Here is a 19,901-nt window from a genome sequence, read left to right on the forward strand (position 1 = left end):
TGTCTGTTCTTGTTGGTTCTCAGTCCACAGAACTTCCTTTAGGATGTTTTTCATAGCAGGATTGGCTTTGGCAAAATCCCTTAGCTTCTGTTTATCCTAGAATGTTTTGATTACACCATCATATTTGATTGACAGCTTTGCTGGGTAGAGGATTCTTGGTGGGCAGTTTTTTTTCTTTCAGAATTGTATATATGTCTCCCCATTGCCTTCTTGCCAGCATGGTTTCTGTTGAGAGATCCAAGCTTAATCTGATTTGCTTGCCTTTGTATGTTACACTTCTCTTTTCCCTAGATGCTTTCAGGATTCTGTCCTTATCTTTGATTTTGGAGAGCTTTATTATTATATGACTTGGTGATTGTCTTTTAGGGTTTATCCTTCCTGGGGTCCGTTGAGCTTTTTGAATGTTTGTCTTTTCGCTTTTCATGATGTTAGGAAAATTTTCTTCCAGAAGCTCTTCAACTATCTCCTTTGTGGACGTGCATGATTCTTACTGTTCCGGAATGCTGATAATTCTTAAGTTATTCCTCTTCATGTGGTCCATCATGAATCTTAGGCCTTCTTCAGATTTTTTTATCCTTTTTTGTGTTTCTTCTTCTATCTTAGTAGTGTTGAGAGATTTATCTTCTAGCTCACTAGTTCTAGCTTCTATCTCTTCAGTTCAACTCCTTTGCCCTTTCAGTGTATTGTCCATTTATGATATTCTATTATTAATTGTTTGGACCTCTTTCTGTAGGTTTTGAATTGTTTCCAATGCTATATGTATTTTATTTGATAGTTCCTGTAGTACTTTCCTGACTTCTTCCTTATTTTTCTCAACTTCATTTTATAGTGTTTTGATTCATTTTATAATCATTTTTCTGAACTCCTTCTCAGGCATTTCCAAAGCCTGCCCATCTTCCAGTATGGAGTTTAGGTCTACTTCTAGCTCATTTGCCTCAGTCACTTTATCTCGTTTCTGGACATGTGCTGATAAGGTTTCTGTTTTTTCAGCATGTTCAGGAGTTATCTGTGGCCTTAATACTTAGATGGGTGTGTGTTTTGGTATTTTTTATGTTTTCTGATTGCCTCCAAGTAGATGTAATCAGGAGATGGGCTTCCCTTTTTATTCTTCTTCCTGAGAAATTTCAAGATGCCACTGTTGGTCGTTGCGACATAACTAAGGATTTAATTTTCAGCCTATTTCCTTTTTAGTCTGCCAGTCCTGCTTCACAACCCCCGTTCTGGCCTTTTTCCTAGTAATAAACAGTTCAGGGCCAGCTATGGCCATTTTGTGCTGCCGTTTGGTTTTAAGTGGAAACTGTCACTTTAAATTTTGAAAGGATCTGTGCACATGCATAGTAGAACCCTCTGGGGGCCGGGGAGGGGCTGTCCACTCATTCAGGCACCCCCTCTAGTCACTAGAATGGAAGTGCATAGACAGCTAGAGACCAATGAACAGATACAAAAAAAAAGAATGTCCACACCTTTATCTCTGCAGTTCTGTCAGGCATCTGTGGCCGCTCCGATCCTTCCCCCACTTGGTCTCACTCAAGATGGCGGCTCCAGGAGCAGCTGAGCATCTTGAATTAGAAAGCAATGGATTTCCTGCTTCTGCTACAAATTCCCTTAGCGGTAAGTCTTCCAACCTTCTAAATGCTCCTTTATATGTGGTTCAGAATTCTGGGACCATCCCCTGAGCCTGCTTGGTCATATATTCTGTGTTGTTGCTGACAGAGCTCCTCACTGCACTTCTACTTGGCTCGCCATCTTGTTTGTTCTCTTCAATGTATATTTCTTAAGAACAAAGAAGTAACTTCAGTAGAATTGTCAAAATAATCAATTCCATCAATTGCTCCAGTAAAGCTCTTTACAGGTACATATATCATTTTTTCCCCTCACCTGCTCCAGGATCCAATATAGGATCATACACTGCATTCAGTTGTCCTATCTCTTCAGTCTCCTTGAATCATGGCAGTTCCTCAGTCCTTCTTTGTCAGAGGTCTCATTGTCATTCTCAAGCTCCATGTTACTGTAGTGGCCCAGATGTTGGCTCAGATGTTTATTCAGAAAACATCTCAGAGGACTACTTGGTGTGGGTTAGACTTCTGATTATCCTCCTGGTATTCATTAACCATTCATCCATCAAAATATCCTTAGGTTTTTGTTGAAGATTCACTGCTCCTTCATTCTGATCAGTTTATGTGGAATTGAGCCAGTCAAGGAATCCCATCTTTTTGGATTTGGGCTTAGGCAGGTGCCTATCAAATCCAATAAGATGCCTGGTGATGCTGGTGAAGCTTCCGGCAACGTACAGCCTCTTTCTTCACGTGTGGAAATGAGCTGCATTAACCCTCTCCTGTGGGAAATGATGGGGATGGCACTAACCCTGGGAACCAGGAAGGAGGCGCACACCTGAGAATGAGGCCTCCAGTTCCAGTTGTCTTTGAGTCAATTCCAGCTCATGGCAACCCCTGTATGTGAGTAGAACTGTGAGCCACAGGGTTTTCAGTGGCTGATTTTTTGGAAGTAGATTATAAGACCTGTCTTCTAAGGATCCTCTGGGTGAATAACCTTCAGCCTTTTGGCTAGCAGCCAAGTGTATTAACCATTTGTGCTACCCAGGGTCTCCCGCACCAAGAAAAGAGAGCCAGGAAATATGAACGAGACAGACTAGCTCAAGCCATACCTGAAGTTCTACCCTCTCAGTACATGAACCTAAACAGCCCCTACATTATTTAAGCAGTTTATTTGATTGTTATTTTAATTGCTGTTTGTAATGTAGGAGTGAGGAGTGTGTCCTAATGAATGCTGATGGTTAGAGTCCACTTGATTCAACTTACTGGGTATCTCTTGATCATCAAACTTTGCATGAGATGCTGGGGAGGTGTGAAGAAAACACAATGTGGTCCTGTCATTAAGGAGTCCCTTCACAGTTACAAGGGGTAAGAAAGGAGAGAAGGATGGTTTGAACTTGAACCCTGTTTTACTTAGAATGCAAATATTCCTTAGAGAAAATCACAGAGAGCGTATGATCAATTACTAGGCACCACGTTAGCAGTCCATCGCAGGTCATTATTAGAGAGACTGCTCACACTAGGAATTGATATTTGATAGTTTTGCTCTAAGGTTTGGGGATCAAGTGAATCAATGTATCTATCCATCAATGAGATAACCACCTTTGAAAAATCAAAGCCAACATTATAAAATGTGGGAAGTGAGAATTTATTTTTTATTTTAAAGAAAGAAACCTTCATATTTGCACCTAAAAGCTGCAAAGTTTAATCTTTTTAAATAGCAAAATCAAGAGTGTCCACCCATAACTGAAGTCACGCTTCATAAGACAGAGGCAGTTAGGTTATAGGAACAACTGTCCTAACAGATTAGCTTGGCTTTGTCTTCTAAATACATCTAAGTATTAAGGACAGCTCCACAGGCCCAGCTGTTTCCGTTGCCTAGAAACATCCTAAGAAAAGTGAGAGCTAGGACATAAACCAAATCACTTTCTATCATTGTGGAGACAAACCAAAACCCACACCACCGAGTCGATTTCAACTCACAGTGACCCCACAGGACAGAGTGAATGCTTCACTGGGTTTCCAAGACTGTAAATCTTTAACGGATCGGAAGCAGACTGCCTTATAACTTTCTTCCTCAGATTGGCGGGTGGGTTCAAACTTCTCCTTCTGCTGTCTTTTCTCCTCTTAGATTAGGACCTGCCCTAGGAAATACTCCAGTATGACTTCTTGTTAATTTAACTGGTAACATCTCCAAAGACTATTTCCAAACAAGTTCATAGATACCAAGGGTTAGGGCTTAAATGTATCTTTATGGGTGAACAATTCAATCCATAACAACTCCTATTCCTGATAAATTCATAAGAGAGAAAAATGAATGTATTGCTTTTCTGTCTTTTATAAGGGCAGTTTCCAGATAGGAACCTAATTAGAAAAATAGGCCAGACCTAGGGAGGTGCTTCGAAGGAGCTCTGGTAGCGTAGTGGTTACGAATCGGGCTGCAAACCGGAAGGTTAGCAGTTCAAAACTACCAGCTGCTCCGCGGGAGAAAGATGAGACGATCTGCTCCCATAAAGATTTACAGCCTTGGAAACCCTATTCAGGGTCGCTATGGTCGAAACCGACTCGATGGCACTTAACGACAACAAGGGAGGTGCTTGGTGAGGGAGTAGTTGGAAGGTGGGGGAGAATAATGAGCAGGAGGGCCCAGAATTTGATGGGAGGAAGTCTAAGTAGATAACCTGCTCACATCCTTCAGCAGGGTCACCTTTGACAAGCGACTGCTCTTCTTGCCTTGCAGTCTAGAATACAGGCTCCTTTGAAAGCTATTGTGTATTCGAATTCCTCTCAGCTATTTACGAAGCTACTGTTACTTATGGGACTGCTGGATCTTAATAACTTGAAAAGAGAGTGTTGTTGGAAAAATCATATGCCAGGCATATGGCAGGAGACCAGGGGTTAGGAAAGGAAAGAGACCAGGAAGAGCTGAGAGAAAATGAGGGAACAAGGGATGAATATCTATTGCTTTAGGGTTGGTAGGAGAATTAACTTAATCCACATATTTTGTTGTTGTGAAGTGCCTTCCAGTGGGTTCTGACTCATAGTGACCCTGTATACAATTTCCAAGGAGCAGCTGGTGGGTTTGATATAGTGTTTAGCAAAGTGATGCACTTCGACCATTCAAACCCACCAGTCTCTCCTCAGAAATCCGATACAGGGTCACTATGCATCGGAGCCAACTCAACAGCACTTAACAATAACAGGGATGTTGTGGGAGTCCTGGTGTGGCGCTGTAGGATAAGCACTGGACTGCTAACTACAAGGTGAGCAAATCACCAGCCACTATACAGAGTCGCTATGAGTCAAAACTGACTCGGCAGCACTTAACAATAACAGGGATGTTGTGGTGCTGTAGAATAAGCACTGGACTGCAAACTGCAAGATTCTTGGTTCAAACCCACCAGCCACTCCATGGAGATACTATACATGGTCACAATGAGTCGGAGCCGACTGGATGGCACTTAACAACAGTAGGGGTCTGATGGTAATAATGGCTGTTAGCAGACTGAGTGAGGGTCTATTTGAGGCTAAAGAGCAGGTACAGGTAGAATGGTGGAAGAAGAGAGATAAAAAGACAGGAATTGTACTTGAGAGAAGGGGACGCTAGGGTTTAAGATTCCAACGCAGGGACGATCTGTGGCGATGTAAGAGCCCAGGCTGAGCCCTGAGAGGTGGAATGTGACACAGACACACCTGGGAAACTTCCTGCTTAGCTTGAAGACAGGTTCAGAATATCCAGGCTTTGTCTTCTCCTGGGATCTCATTTATGCCCAGTCTTCCTCCTTTGTTGTTCTCGGCTGACTTTGTTGTTCTCGGCTGACCTGACATACAAGAGAATTACAATGGTGCGCGGTCCTGAGCCATCGTCACAAACACTGGCAAGTCAGAGTGCATTGTTGTAGATATTCTGGCAGTCCATCTCATCAAGCATCTCCCAAGCGCTCAATGACCCTCTACTTCCCTAAATAGGATGTCCTCCTCCAGCTGTTGATCCCTCCTAATGATATGCTCAAAGCAAGTGAATCAGACACTGTTCTTTTACAATCCATAAGGTTTCCATTGGCTAATTTTCAGAAATAGATTGCCATATTTTTCTTCCTAGTCTGTGGAAACCCATCCACTATGAAGACTCTGCTGATACTTGAAATATTGATGACATTGTTTCTAGCATTACAGCAATCTGCAAGCCACCACAGTACAACAAAGTGACAGATGGGTAGTTTTCTGCCTCATTTCCATGGAAAGCCCCTTGCCACTGCTTGATGCCCCTTCAGAGACTACCCAAGTCTCTCCCCCTCCCAGGACTCCACCACCAAGAATGAACACTCACGTCGAGTGGCCGGGTGGCACACACAGGCGCCTGGCTTGAGTTTGAGCTGTGGGGGAGGTTCTAGAACATGAGGCTATTTTTAGCTTGGCACAGATGCCCAATTCCCAGCTAAGGGAAGGGGGTGTGGTAGGTGGGAAGCAATCTTACATTCATCGCTTATTATTTTATTAACCACTTAGGATGCTGGATGCCGTGGGCATCACCTGGTTTCTTTGCTAGTTTTCCTTTTTACAATTCACTCCTGCTTGTTACTTCGGAAGCAATGTTCTCCCCCAGGGGCCAAGAAGGAGGTCAGGGAGAAAATGAAATTGACCAAGTGACAATGTAATATAGGACGGCAAGAAAGGAATAAATATTCTAGCCTGCTCTATCAACAGTGGGAGTGGGTCCAAAAAAACACTTAGCCTTAGAAATTGCTCACTTATCCTCCCTGTAGTGGGTTTGCTCCAAATGGCTTGGAAAACTATTGCTGCTAATCAAAGACCGGCAGGCCCATTCCTGGAAGGGGGCCAGCCTAGGCCCAGCAGAAGTCTGAATTACGCCTGGATTCATTATCTTTATCTAGTCCAACATTTTAGTGGTAGGTTTTTGTTTGATTTCAAAGTGAGATAGTTAGGTCATTATTTGTTAAATTATAGCTTTTAATTAGCAGATCTATTGAAATGAAAAACTGGAGAGAAGCACACACGGGCCTCTGAGTTTTTGTTTAGAATTTATAATTACCGCTGTTTGGAAAAGATTAGTTGGGGGCGTTAAAGTCTTTCTTTTAAGAAAATCCTCAAATTATACACTGTTGGGGGAAGGGGGAAAGGGGAAAGGGAGGTGCCATGAAGCTCAAGATACAATTCCTAAGTGATGTTATCCGTATTATTACCTACACAGAGTCCGTGCATTTGCAGGAAAAGAGGGAGAATGGGTGCTTTATAATTATCATACAGCTTTTTTTCAGATCGGGCCCGTGACAGAGGGATTGAGGTCCCAGGGGATTAGAAATTTGGCCAGCAGAGTGGATAACCCAGTTTATAGATGTTTACCACTAACCCATTCCTGATTCTTCTCTGATTCCCTTGGAAGCTCACAAAGATGGGGGTCTTGGGATCAGCCTTGGTAGATTTTGCTTCTAGGGCACTTAGTTTCTGCTTTTGGAGAGGAAGAAGAAAGGACTAACATTCTCTAGCTTGCATCTGAGTTTTCTTCCTCTCACCTACCCATCCGGTTTAGGCAAAGCTCCGCTAATGCAGAACGGTCTTGGATCCAGCAGGGGGCGCTCTGCCGCCTGTTTTAGTTGTTCTTCCCTTAGGAAACCACACCCCCACCATCTGCGCGAGCAGTGTCGGGTTTCTTCCGGTTTTCATACTTTGGTAACAACAAGGATGCAGATTACTATCTCTGCTTGTTGGATCTCGGCTGTGAACTTCTAAGTTTCCTTTTTCTTTTCACACCTGTACAGAGCCTCAGCAGCTCTCTGCACTGACGCCAAGGCAGATGAAGGCCCCTGGAATATGAGCCATTTTCCCTAAGCTCTGACTGGTCTCCCTTTGCTTTGAGCTCTGTGGGCCCCACAGCCACTGTCCCTCTTCTAGCCTCCTTTGGCACTTGGACATCTTTGCCATTGGATACAAGACCAGGTCTGTCCTTTTCCATGATCTATTTATCCTCATCCATCACAAGGATGACACATAAACAATAAACAATGTATGAATAAATTCATGGAAACCCTTATTTTAATTATTTCAAGCACTAAGAATTCTCATTTCTGAAGAATCAGAGATAAGCATAATCTCTGTCTTCAATGATATTACAGTCTGGAGGAGGCAGATGTGACACTGGACAGTTAGAATTTCTAGCTTCCCCTAGTAAACCCATTGCCTTTGAGTGGAATTCCGACTCATAGGGGTCCAATAGGACAGGGTAGAACTGACCGTAGGGTTTCCAAGGCTATCTTTTTGGAAGCAGACTGCCATTTCCTCAGTTTTCTCCTGAAGAATGGCTGGTGGGTTTGAACTGCCAACCTCTTGGTTAGCAGTCAAAAGCTTAACTACTGCACCACCAGAGCCCTTCAGCTTTCTCTTGTTGTTGTTGTTGTTAAGTGCTGTTGAGTCGATTCTGTCTCATAGTGACCCTGTCTAGGGTTTCTGAGGAGCGTCTGGTGAGCTTGAACTGCTGACCTTGCAGTCCAACACATTAACCCGCAGCGCTACATTTGGTTAGTGGCTTATTAACTTCATTGCACTGATCAAAGTAACCAGCAAACTTACACCAGTCACATAATAGAAATGCATGCTGGTTGGACTAACAATGGTAGTAGCGGTGGTGATATGCCGTGGAGTTGGTTCCGCCTCATAGGGACCCTGTGTATAGGGTTTCCAGGGCAGAAATTTTAGGAGAGCAGAAAGCCTCATCTTTCTCCTGAGGAACAGCGGGCAGTTTCACACAGCTGACTTTGAGTTAGCAGCCCGACTCGTAACCACTCTGCTACCAGATCTCCTATGGACTGACAATTGTTGTTAGGTGCCATCAAGTCAGTGCCAACTCATAGCGACCTTATGCACAGCAGAACAGAACACTGCCCAATACTGGGCCAACCTCACTATTGTTACCACGCTTGAGCCCATTGATGCTGGACTAACAATAACCTTTTAAAATTCAACTCTTATTTTGGCAGTGAACTTGATCCCAACTCCAGGATGATGGAAGGAACAAGTTCTAATTCAGATATCCTCAGTCTCCTGTTATTTTGAAGCCCCAAATTACACCCAGCATCCCATACTAGTAACCAGTTGCTTTTGAATCTATTCTGCCTCATGGTGACCCCATGAGTGTCAGAGTAGAAATATACTCCTCAGGGTTTTCAGTAGCTGATTTTTTGGCAATAAATGCCAGACTTCTCTCCTGAGATCCCACTGGATGGACTTGAACCTTTAACCATTAGATTAGCAGTAGAGCATGTTACCCGTTTACATCACTCAGAGATTCTACATCCTATTGCTATTGTTTTTAAGTGCTGTCAAGTCATTTCCAACTCATAGGTACCCTGTGTACAGGCTCCAAGGAGTCACTTGTAGGTTTGAACCACCAACCTTTCAGGTAGCAGTCCAGTGCTTATCCTACAGCCCACACCAGGATTCTCTACATCCTATGTTGTTGTTAAGTGCCGTCAGGTCGGTTCTGACTCATAGCGACCCTGTACAGGGTTTCCAAGGAGAGTCTGGTGGGTTTGAACCACCAACCTTGTGATTAGCAAACCAGTGCTTATCCTACAGTACACCAGAACTCCCCTACGCCCTCCCTATACCTCCTATGAAAAATCAGACCACATCACACAGGTCAAGGGCTTCTCCAAGTGATTTTTCCCTTTAGGAGAAGAGGTGAACAAACAACCCGTTAGTAAATATCCCCTTAACTTAGAGGAGCCCTGTTGTGTATTGGGCTGCTAGTCTCAAGGTCTAGAGTTCAAACCCACCAGACGCTCCAGGTGTACTCCTGTAAAGATTTAGTGCAGAAACCCTGTATAGGATTGTTAATGTGTAGAAATCAGAATTTCAGTGGGTTTGATTGGTTTGTTTTTGTCTTTAAAAAATTTAATGGCTTTGCTGTTGTTCTTATGTTGTTTGTTTGTTTAGATTTTTGCTCGAGAGTGTATATTTGATTATGATTCCCTGTCTTGTTTTCATCTATATTCTTAATGATCTTACTTACTCTGATTATAGGGGTAATCAAAGAAATGAGACATAGCCCAGGGGGTGGGAGCAAGGGCGGCACAGATAAGAAGTCTAGTAGTAAAAAATGCTTTCTGATGTTCAAATGTCAAATTTTATAGGAGGTTAGCTTTGAGTGTGGGAAGAAAGGGTATCATTATGGCCTGAAGCTATTAGACTGATTCCTGAGCTCTGGTAACCAGAAATGAAGAAATATTTGGGAAGTGGTTCAATGCACAGACTCTGAAAAAAGACAAGATTATGAAATGAATAAAAGAAAAGGATTCAAGACCTTTGTATTCTTACAACAACAAAAAATAAGTCTTTATAATTTAATGGTATTGACATTTTATTAGAACTAAATGTTTCTATTTTGTTTTAGCCACACAATTACTCCAGTTACAGCTTTGTGCACTGGTGTGAATCCGACACTGTCATTTAAATTATACTTCTCCCCTTCATATAGCCCCCAGCCAGGGTCCCAATGACTACAATTAAGACCACTGCATAGATGGTTTCATGGGGCAATTCTGACAAACCTTTAAAGAAAAAATAATCCCGGTGCTATACAAGCTGTTACAGAATATAGATGGAGAAAGAAAATTTCTAAAACCTTTTTCAAAATATAAGCGTGAGAGGACTTCCGACATGGTGGCAGATTAGGAAGTCATGCTACAGAGACCTTTTACAACAAAGAAAAGGGAGACCTAATGAAACCCACAGAGGACAATCCTGGAACCCTGAGCTTCAGAGGAAAGGTTAGACAAGTGGACTGAATACCTACTGGGAGGAGAAGCTGAGCAGGTTCAGGGAGTTCCCAGAATCGGGGGGCTACAGAGGCAAGAGGTGACTGGTTTACAAGCTTTCAAGAGGGAACCTAGATCAGAGGGCGTGGAGAAAGGTAGAATTTCCACTGAGTAGTATCCAATCTGTCTAGGTGGGGCGAATGAAAAGAGATGCGGATAGGTCTCGTGTGATACAATAGTGAATAATTATTATCAGGACTGATTGTAAGGGCTGGAAATGTAAAGGTAGACATTTTGTGGCAAAGGGAGGGGAATGAATAACTTTGCAGTCTAGGAGCGGAGGTCCCTGGGACCATCAAGGGAGTAGAGCGGAGAAGGGCACCCTACCCAGAGGAGCAGTGATGCCAGATATGGAGATAGAGATGATAATGTGGAGAAATGGAGCTGCTGGGAACTCTAGACCCAGAGAGGGAGAGGGTCTGTGTGCTGACGACCCTGTGGTTGGTGGATGATGCATGGAGGGGATTATAACCATGGCAAAGAAATGATATACAATGGGATCAATGTGAAGCTAAGGTTCTCCCATGTAAACTAACACATAACTCACAATAAAGCATTTAAATATAAATAAATAAAATGTAAGCAGGAGACTGATACAAAACTCAGTAAAGACTATACTAAAAATATAAATGTAAATGTGCCTCATTAATTTTAATTAAAAAGGTTTGAATGAAATATCAATAAAGATAACATTAAAATGAATATATCATGAATATTCATTCCAGGAATTCAAAGCTGGTTTAATATATGGAAATCCAATACTGTAACATGGAGTCCTGGTGTGGTGCTGTAGGATAAGCACTAGATTCCTAACCACATGATCAGTGGTTAAAACCCACTCCTTGGAAACCCTATTCAGGGTCGTTATGAGTTAGAAGCAACTCAATGGCACTTAGCAATAACAACAATAATACTATAACACAGAACTTCCTTTCCTGGTAATAGTAGACTATGTAACTTGGAACAATCCTCCCACATGAAGAAAAATTTAAAATCTGGACAAAGTATAGCAAAGTATTTTTTAAATCATAAAAGTGTTGACAAGATCAGAATTGCTTACTGGAGGAAATCTGATAAAGGCTGGGAATGTAGATTGGTAAGCAAAACACTTCGGATCACTTTTTTTCATTTATTGAGAGTCTAAGATATGCTTTTTGACAGTCTCAAAGGATGGGTTCACCAGTGTCCCCAAAGGGTAAGGGCTTTGGTAAGCTGCTCCAACTCAAAATTTTGGCTTGAGAAGCTAAAGAGCAAAGATTATGGATAATCCTGAAGTAAACTAGATCGTCTGTGCACATCTGGCTTCCAGCAATATGTTGTTGTTAAGTGCTATTGAGTCTGTTCTGGCTCGTAGCAACCCTGTATAGGGTTTCCAAGGAATGACTGGTGAACTTGAACAGCTGACCTTGCAGTTCAAACTGACTTTGCAGTCCAGCACATTAACCCCCAGTGCCACATCAGGACTCTGGCAATATGGAGGCAAGAAAATCTTTCAGCTTGTTGAAAGGAAGTCAGATCACATGGAAGAGTGTCATCTCTTCAGGCAGATATTGTTCTGGTCCTCAAATCACCCCCACAAATAATCCCTGACATGACATCAGGGATAATTAGGCATAAAAGGAGCAAGATAATATCAGTGACAATGAGCAGAAAACCAATCCCCCGACTCTGTTATTAAGTTGATTCTGATTCATAATGACCCTATAGAATATATATAGGATAGAGTGGAACCGCCCTGTAGGGGTTTCCAAGATCAGCAATTCCAACTTACCAACTGCTCCTGGGAAACCCTATCCAGGGTCGGAATGAGTCAGAACTGGCTCGACAGCACTTAACGGCAGCAGCAACAGCAAATCTTTACGAGCGTTCTGGTGTGGCGCTGGAGGATAAGCACTGGACTGCTTAACCAGCCGCTCCTCTGAAACGCAATACAAGGCATGAGGTACTTAACAACAACAATCTTTATGGAAACAGATTGCCACATCTTTCTACCTCAGAGTGGCTAATGGATTCAAACCATTGACTTTTGGTTAACAGCTGAGTGCTTAAGTACCGACTCTAGGGCTCCTTTGAGCACTTAACAAAACAGTTAACAAAAACAGGCCCACAGGACTCCAACTAATGGGATTAGCAAACAATGACGAAAGAGCAAAACAAAACAAAAAACCAACCACTATGTTTTGTGTTAGTAAAAAAAAAGACCCTACATTCTAACATATTCTATGGTGTCGTTAAGTGCTGTCCAGCTGGTTCCAACTCATAGCGATCCTGTAGAGGGTTCCCAAGGAACAGTTATGGGTTTGAACTACTGATCTTGTGGCTAGTAGCCAGTGCTTGTCCTTTAGCACCACACCAGGACTCCAGAAGCTTATATGGTGGTGGTGGTGGTGGTGGTTGTGTGCCATGGAATTGGCTATGACTCAGAGACCCTGTGTAGTTTCTGAGGCTGTAAATCTTTACAGGAGCAGAAAGCCTCCCCATAGTCGGTGGAGCGGCTGATAGAACTGCTGACCTTGTGGTAAGTAGCCCAACTTGTAATCCACTACACTACCAGGACTCCTTTAATATGTTCTGTGTTGTTGTTAGGTGCCATCGAGTCAGTACTGACTCATAGCAACTTTATGCACAACAGAACAAAACAACACCTGGTCCTGCACCAACCTCATGATTGTTGCTGTATTTGAGCCCACCGCTGCTGCCACTGTGCCTATCCGTCTCATTGGGGGTCTTCTTCTTTTTCTCCAACCCTCCACTTTACCAAGCATGATGTCCATCTCCAGTGACTGGTCCCTCCTGACAATATGTCTGAAATATGAGAGACGAAGTCTGGCCATCATGGCTTCCAGGAAGCATTCTGACTGTACTTCTTCCAACACAGAATGCTTTGTTCTTTTGGCAGCCCATGGCACTTTTAATATTCTTCTTCAACACCGTAGCTCAAATGCATCAATTCATTTATGGTCTTCCTTATTCGCTGTTTTTGTTGTTAAGTGCTGTTGAGTCAGTCCTGACCCATAGTGACCCTGTATAGGGTTTCCTAGGAATGGCTGGTGAGTTTGAACCAACGACCTTGTGGTTCAAACTGACTTTGCAGTCCAACGCATTAACCCACAGCACCACACCAGCACTCCTTATTCACTGTTGTTGTGGTCAAGTGCTGTCGAGTCAGTGCTAACTCATAGTGACCTTGTATAGGGTTTCTGAGGAACAGCAGGTGGGTTTGAACTACCAACCTTGTGGTTTGCAGTCCAGTACTGAGTCACAGCACCACACCAGATGTCCTTATTCACTTATTCACTGTAGAGACCCCTTTATTAAGCCTTAAACAGGACAAAGACAAAGCAAACATAACCATCCAATAAGGGAAACCATTAACATGCACACAGTACAGAGACCAACTCGAATCCACCAAATTGGTCATGGAGTCGGCTCATCACCAGATCTTGATTGTTGGTGAGTCTACCCTCCACTGAAGCCCACTGCTATCAGGTTGATTCTGACTCTTATTGACCCTGTATAGGTTTCCAAGGTTGTAAATCTTTACAGGAGCAAAACACTTCATCTTCCTCCCTCAGAATGGCTAGTGGATTTGAACTGCCTACCTTGCTGTTAGCAACCCAGTGCTTATCCTACAGTGCCACCAGGGTTTGATTTGGGGATTTTTAAAGATTATGAATTGCTTCCATGGTTTCTATGTGGTGGTCAGGGAGTGACTCATGACTATGCAGCCCTGAGTCATAGTTACCAGAACCCAAACTTTGAAATTAGAAAAAATTTTTGGTAAATCATTAAGGACATACCCAGGCAACTTTCTTAGTTCTCTGTATGCCTAAGGGCAAATTGCCCTCCCCTGAGCCTGTTGGGGACTTTTCTAAGTATACTCACACTGGGAAGCAATATGAAGAATTTGAATGATATGTGAATTTACATTAAGACTCAAAATGGAGTTGGGTTTCCCACTGTAGATTGCAGCCTTCCACAAACCAAGTGCTTTAGAATTTAAGCTCTAATGCAGTTTACTATGTTCAGTGCAACAGAAGTCAAACTTTAAAATGTCACCAGGGAACTGAAAACGATAAAATGTCATGTTGTTGTTAAGTGCCATCAAGTTGGTGTCCAAGGAGCGGCTGGTAAGCTTGAACCATCGACCTTGAGGTTCAAACAGACCTTGCAGTCTAGCACATTAATCCACAGCACTATACCAGGACTCCATAGAGTGTCATAGCCAACTAGGAAAAGAACCAAGTAGAAATCCTAGCACTGAAGAATAAAGTAACTGAAAAAAACAAAAAACTAAGTGGACAGATTTTAAAGCAGATGCAGCAGAAAAAAAGAATAAGTTACCTGGACGGTAAGTCAAAACACAATATTCAGAAAAGAGTACAGGGAAACAAAAGGATGGAAAATACAGAAACGGGAGTAAGTGACCTAAAAGTACTATGAGAAGGTTTAATTGGAAGAAGAAAGGGAACAGGGCAAAAACAATATTTGAAAAGAAAAATGACTTCAAGCATTTTTTAGAATCAATAAAAGATATCAATCCACAGAATTAAGAATCCCAAACAAGATATAAAAAGAAATCCATGTCTGGATATATTATATAAAACTTCAGAAACTAAAAATAAACAGAAACCTTTTAAAGCACCCAGAGGAAAAACATAGAGAGTTCCCTCAGATGGCGGGAACAGCAAAAGTGAGAAAATAATGGGATAATATTTTCTATGTGTTGAAAGACAATAACTTAGAATTCTATAGCAAGAATGAAAAAAACAGTATTCTGAAAGAATGAAAGTGGGGAAGAAAAGATATTTTTAGACAAAAATGAGTTTGTCACCAGAGGTTCGAGAAATAATTAAAGCAATAAAAATAATAAATACTTGGAGAAATTAAATAAGCATTGGCAAAATGAAACAACAGTGATAATTTGCTGAAGGGTTAAACATATTTCTCTGAAGTGGATTGCAGATCTTTCTTCTGAGACTGGAGGTACAAGTCTCTCCAGAAGTGCATCAGAAGAAAGGTCTGGTGATCTCCTTCCAAAATACCAACCATTGAAAACTTTATGGAGTACAAATCTGTTCTGATACATATGACAACTGGTAACTGGTCAAGCATTACTTACCATGTGCCAAACACTGTGACAAGTGCTTTATCTATATCAACTCAGATACTTCTCACAACAACTCTATGACAAAGGTACTATTAGTATCTCTACTTTATACCTGAGGAAATTTAGGCCATGAGAAAGCATAAACAGTAAATAGCCTACCCAAGATTCAAATTCAGGGTCCATGTTCTTAACCACTGTATTAGCTGTCCTTTAGTAAGTCGTAATATTTTAGATATGATAATGTATGTTGTTGTTGTTGTTAGGTGCCACCGAGTCAGTAGCGACATTATGCACACAGAATGAAACACTGCCCGGTCCTATGCCAATCTCACAATCGTTGCTACATTTGAGTTCATTGCTGCTGCCACTGTTCCAATCCATCTTGTTGGGGACCTCCTCTTTTTCACTGACACTCTACTTTACCAAGTATGATGTCCATCTCCAGCGACATCCTTCCTGATAATATGTCTGAAGTATGAGAGACAGAAGTCTGGCCATTGTGTATGGTGGTGGTGGTGGTTATGTGCCGTGGAGTCGTTTCCGACTCATAATGACCCTGTACAGGGTTTCTGAGGCTATAAATCTTTATGGGAGCAGAAAGCCTCGTCTTTCTCCTGCATAACAGCTGGTAGTTTTCAACTGCTGACCTTGTGGTTCGCAGCCTGATTCATAACCACTACACTATCAGAGAATTCATTAAGATAGCAGAATAAAAAAACTAACATATAGTAGTATTATATAGATTGGACTCCTGGTGTGACGCTATAAGATCAGCACTGGACTGTGACCTAGCAATTGGAACGATTTTGCAGTCTGGCGCATTAGCTCACAGTGTCACTCCAGGACTCTGGAAAGACTAATACCAAATAATAAAGGAATCCTGGTGTGGCGCGGTGAGTTAATACACTGAGCTGCAAAGTCAGTTTGAACCACAAGGTCAGTGGTTTAAGCTCACCAGCTACCCCTTGGAAACTCTGTACAGGGTCACTATGGGTCGGAACCGACTCAACAGCACTTAACAACATGAATAATTAAGATATTGACCCTCTGGTTGATTTGTAAAGTTCGTGCAATTCTAGTAAAAATGTCATAAATTTTTCTTTCCTGAGATAGAACAAGGTGACTCTAAAGTTCAAGGTGGTGGTGGTGGTGTGCCGTGGAGTCAGTCCCGACTCATAGCGACCCTGTATAGGGTTTCCAAGGCTGTAAATCTTTACAGGAGCAGAAAGCTTCATCTTTCTCCCAAGGAACAACTGGTAGTTTCGAACTGCTGACCTTAAGGTTAGTAGCCTGACCCGTAACCACTACACTACCAGAGCTTATATGATTCAAAAATATATACACAAATAAGGAGAGTTAGGATGAAAGGAAAGAAACACAACAAGGAGGGATGTACTGCCAACTTCTCTCCTCCTCCAGCTGTTGTTGCAGGGACCAATTCCACATGGGTGCACCAGGAGTGTGCCTTATTCCTACTATGAAGCTTCAAGTAGCATGTCTGCCGGAACCCTTGGCACTTATGAATGCACACCTGGAAGTGGGGTTAATGCCCATGGTACCATCCTTAACTGATGGAAGAAGAAATGCTGGATAAAGCCTTCCCCACTTTGTGCACAAAGCAGACAGTCCTGAGTCCCATATTTCATTCTCCAAAGGTCCCGTGGCATGTTAGTGATAGCCAACTCAATACTGCACCTTTTTGCCTACTGGCTCTCTCTTCTTCCCTGTTTCCTCCTTCCTCTATTTATCTTTCACTCTGAGAACTGGGATCACATCCCAAATAAACACCTGCATAAAAGTCTTTGTCTCAGGCTCTACTTTCAAGGAAACCCAATGAAAGACAAGGAGCCAATTCTTCCACGTGTTAAAAACAAACAAAAGCAGTAAACCAAACCAGGTGCCATTGAATCTCCAACTCATGGTAGCCCCATGTGTATCAGCGTATAACTGCTCCATAGGATTTCCAGTGGATAATTTTCCCCAAGCAGATCTCCAGGCCTTTCTTTCAAGGCACCTTTGGATGAATTCGAACTTTCAACTGTTCAGTTAATACCACTCAGGACTCCACCACATGTTGTTACTAAGTGCTGTCAAGTCAGTTCCAACTCATAGTGACCCTGTATAGCATTTCCAAGGCTGTGATTTTTCCGAGAGCAGAAAATTTCATCTTTCTCCCAAAGAGCGGCTGGTGGGTTCCAACTGCTGACCTCGTGATTCAAAGTCCAGTGTTAACCCTACAGAGCCACTGTGCTCCCCGGTATTAAGACCATAAAGCCTCAATGTTTAAAACAGTGTGGCAGTGGAACATGGAATACAAGAACTTAGGCTGTTTGTCCATTTTCATCACTTTGATCTTAGCTCCTACTAACTTGTTGACTCCATTTCTGCCATACAGGCCTCCTTGCTTTCCCTCAAATATGCCTGTTTCTTCTACTTTCTGGCCTTTACTGTTCTGCTCCCTATTCCTAGATATCTTCATGACCAGCACCTTTAATTAACATTTACTCAAATAGAACCTGCTTTGTGAGACCTTCCCTGGTTGTCATTGGAAATCTACCCTTCCCCCAATGGATCATCTATCTTTTTCCTGTTTTGTTCTTCTCCTTAACACTTAAAAAAACAAGCAAACACAAAAACCCAAATGAAACCCACTGCCATCAAGTTGATTCCGACTCATAGTGACACTGTACAGGGTTTTCCCAGTGCTTATCCTATAGGGGGTCTAGTAGCGTAGTGGTTACGAGTCATGCTGCCAACCTCAAGGTCAGCAGTTCAAAACTACCGTGGGAGAAAGATGAGGCGTTCTGCTCCCGTAAAGATTTACAGCCTCGGAAACCCTGTGCAGGGTCACTATGAGTTGGAACCGACTCCACAGTACTTAACAACATCCTATAGCACCACTAGTCAAAGTGACCCTGTTTGAGGTTTCCCAGGTTCCTCTTTCTGTGGAGGAGCGGCTTGTAAGTTTGAACTGCTGACCTTGTGGTTAGCAGTCCAGTGTTTACCCTGCACCACCATACTAAGAATCCTTCCTTAGCACTTATCACTATCTGAAAAACTGTGTATTTTAGTGTTTGTGTTTGTTTTTTAATGAGTCCTTCAGCTAGAACATAAGTTTCACAAGGTCAGGGACTTTTCTCTACCAAACCCTAGTGCCTAGAACGACACTTTGCGCAGAATGAACACTCAGAATATACGTACTTGTTGAATTGTATCGAACAGATGGACAGACAGATCAATGGGAAAAATAGATCATCTACCTAGCTCAGTAGTAAATATACATAGGATCTAAAATCAGTGGAGGAATTCATTGTCTTCAATATTTAGTATTAAAACAACTGGGTAGCCACTGGTTAAAAAATGTTGGATCTGTACTCGTTTTTACACTGCACATCAGGATGACTTCCAATTGAATCAAAGTTTCAATTGAAAAAACAAAAAAGAAACAACAAAAGTAGAAGAAGAAAACATGAGAGCATTATTTAATAACTTCAAATGAATGAGGCATTCCTCATTGTATAATAAAATTCAAAAGCCATAAAATATCTCATAACTTTGACTCGTAACAAATCAAGGCAAATGGTAATATGACAAACTTGGGAAAATATCTTAAACTCACATCATAGGTAAAGAGTTAATCTCTGTAATGTTTAAAGATCTCCTACAATTTGATTTTAAAAAAAAGGAAAGAGATGAATAGCCCAAGAGAAAAATGGACACGGGATATAAACAGAAGGTCCACACAAAAGAAAATGCAAATGACTGTTATTATAAAAAGATGCTAAACACCAGTCATCGTAAGATAAATGCAAATTAATACTATATTGAGATAACATTTTTTACCCATTATACTAACAAAAATTCAAAATTTTGCTATTACACTGAATGAGCCAGGCTGCAAAGAAACAAACCAAACTTTACTGGTGTTGTTGTTGTTAAGTACCGCTGAGTTGGTTCTGTCTCATAGCGACCCTGCATAGGGTTTCCGTGGAGCAGCTGGTGAGTTTGAACAGCTGACAGTTCAAACTTACCTTGTGGTTAAGTGCTTATCGTACAGCGCCACACCAAGTAGGAAGGTATATTGACACCCATACGGAGGGCAGTTTGTCAGTATTTGCCAAAATTACAAGTGCACATATCCTTTGACCCAGTAATCCCACTCCTAGAATTTTATCTTGTCGATATCCTTACACATATGCAAACATTGCATATATACAGGTTATCCACTCTATGTAATAGCAAAAGATTGAGGAAAAAACTACATGCCCAACAATAAAGAACTGGTTAAATAAATTTTGTTATCAACCAAAAATTGTAATACTATGCAGCTGTAAAAATAGAATAAGGAAATTCCTTATGTATTTTGTGGCTAGATCAGCAAGACACTTTATTACAAAAAAGGTA

This window comes from Chrysochloris asiatica, unplaced genomic scaffold (genome assembly GCF_000296735.1).
Source record: "Chrysochloris asiatica unplaced genomic scaffold, ChrAsi1.0 scaffold00054, whole genome shotgun sequence".
In the NCBI taxonomy this organism is placed as follows: Eukaryota; Metazoa; Chordata; class Mammalia; order Afrosoricida; family Chrysochloridae; genus Chrysochloris; species Chrysochloris asiatica.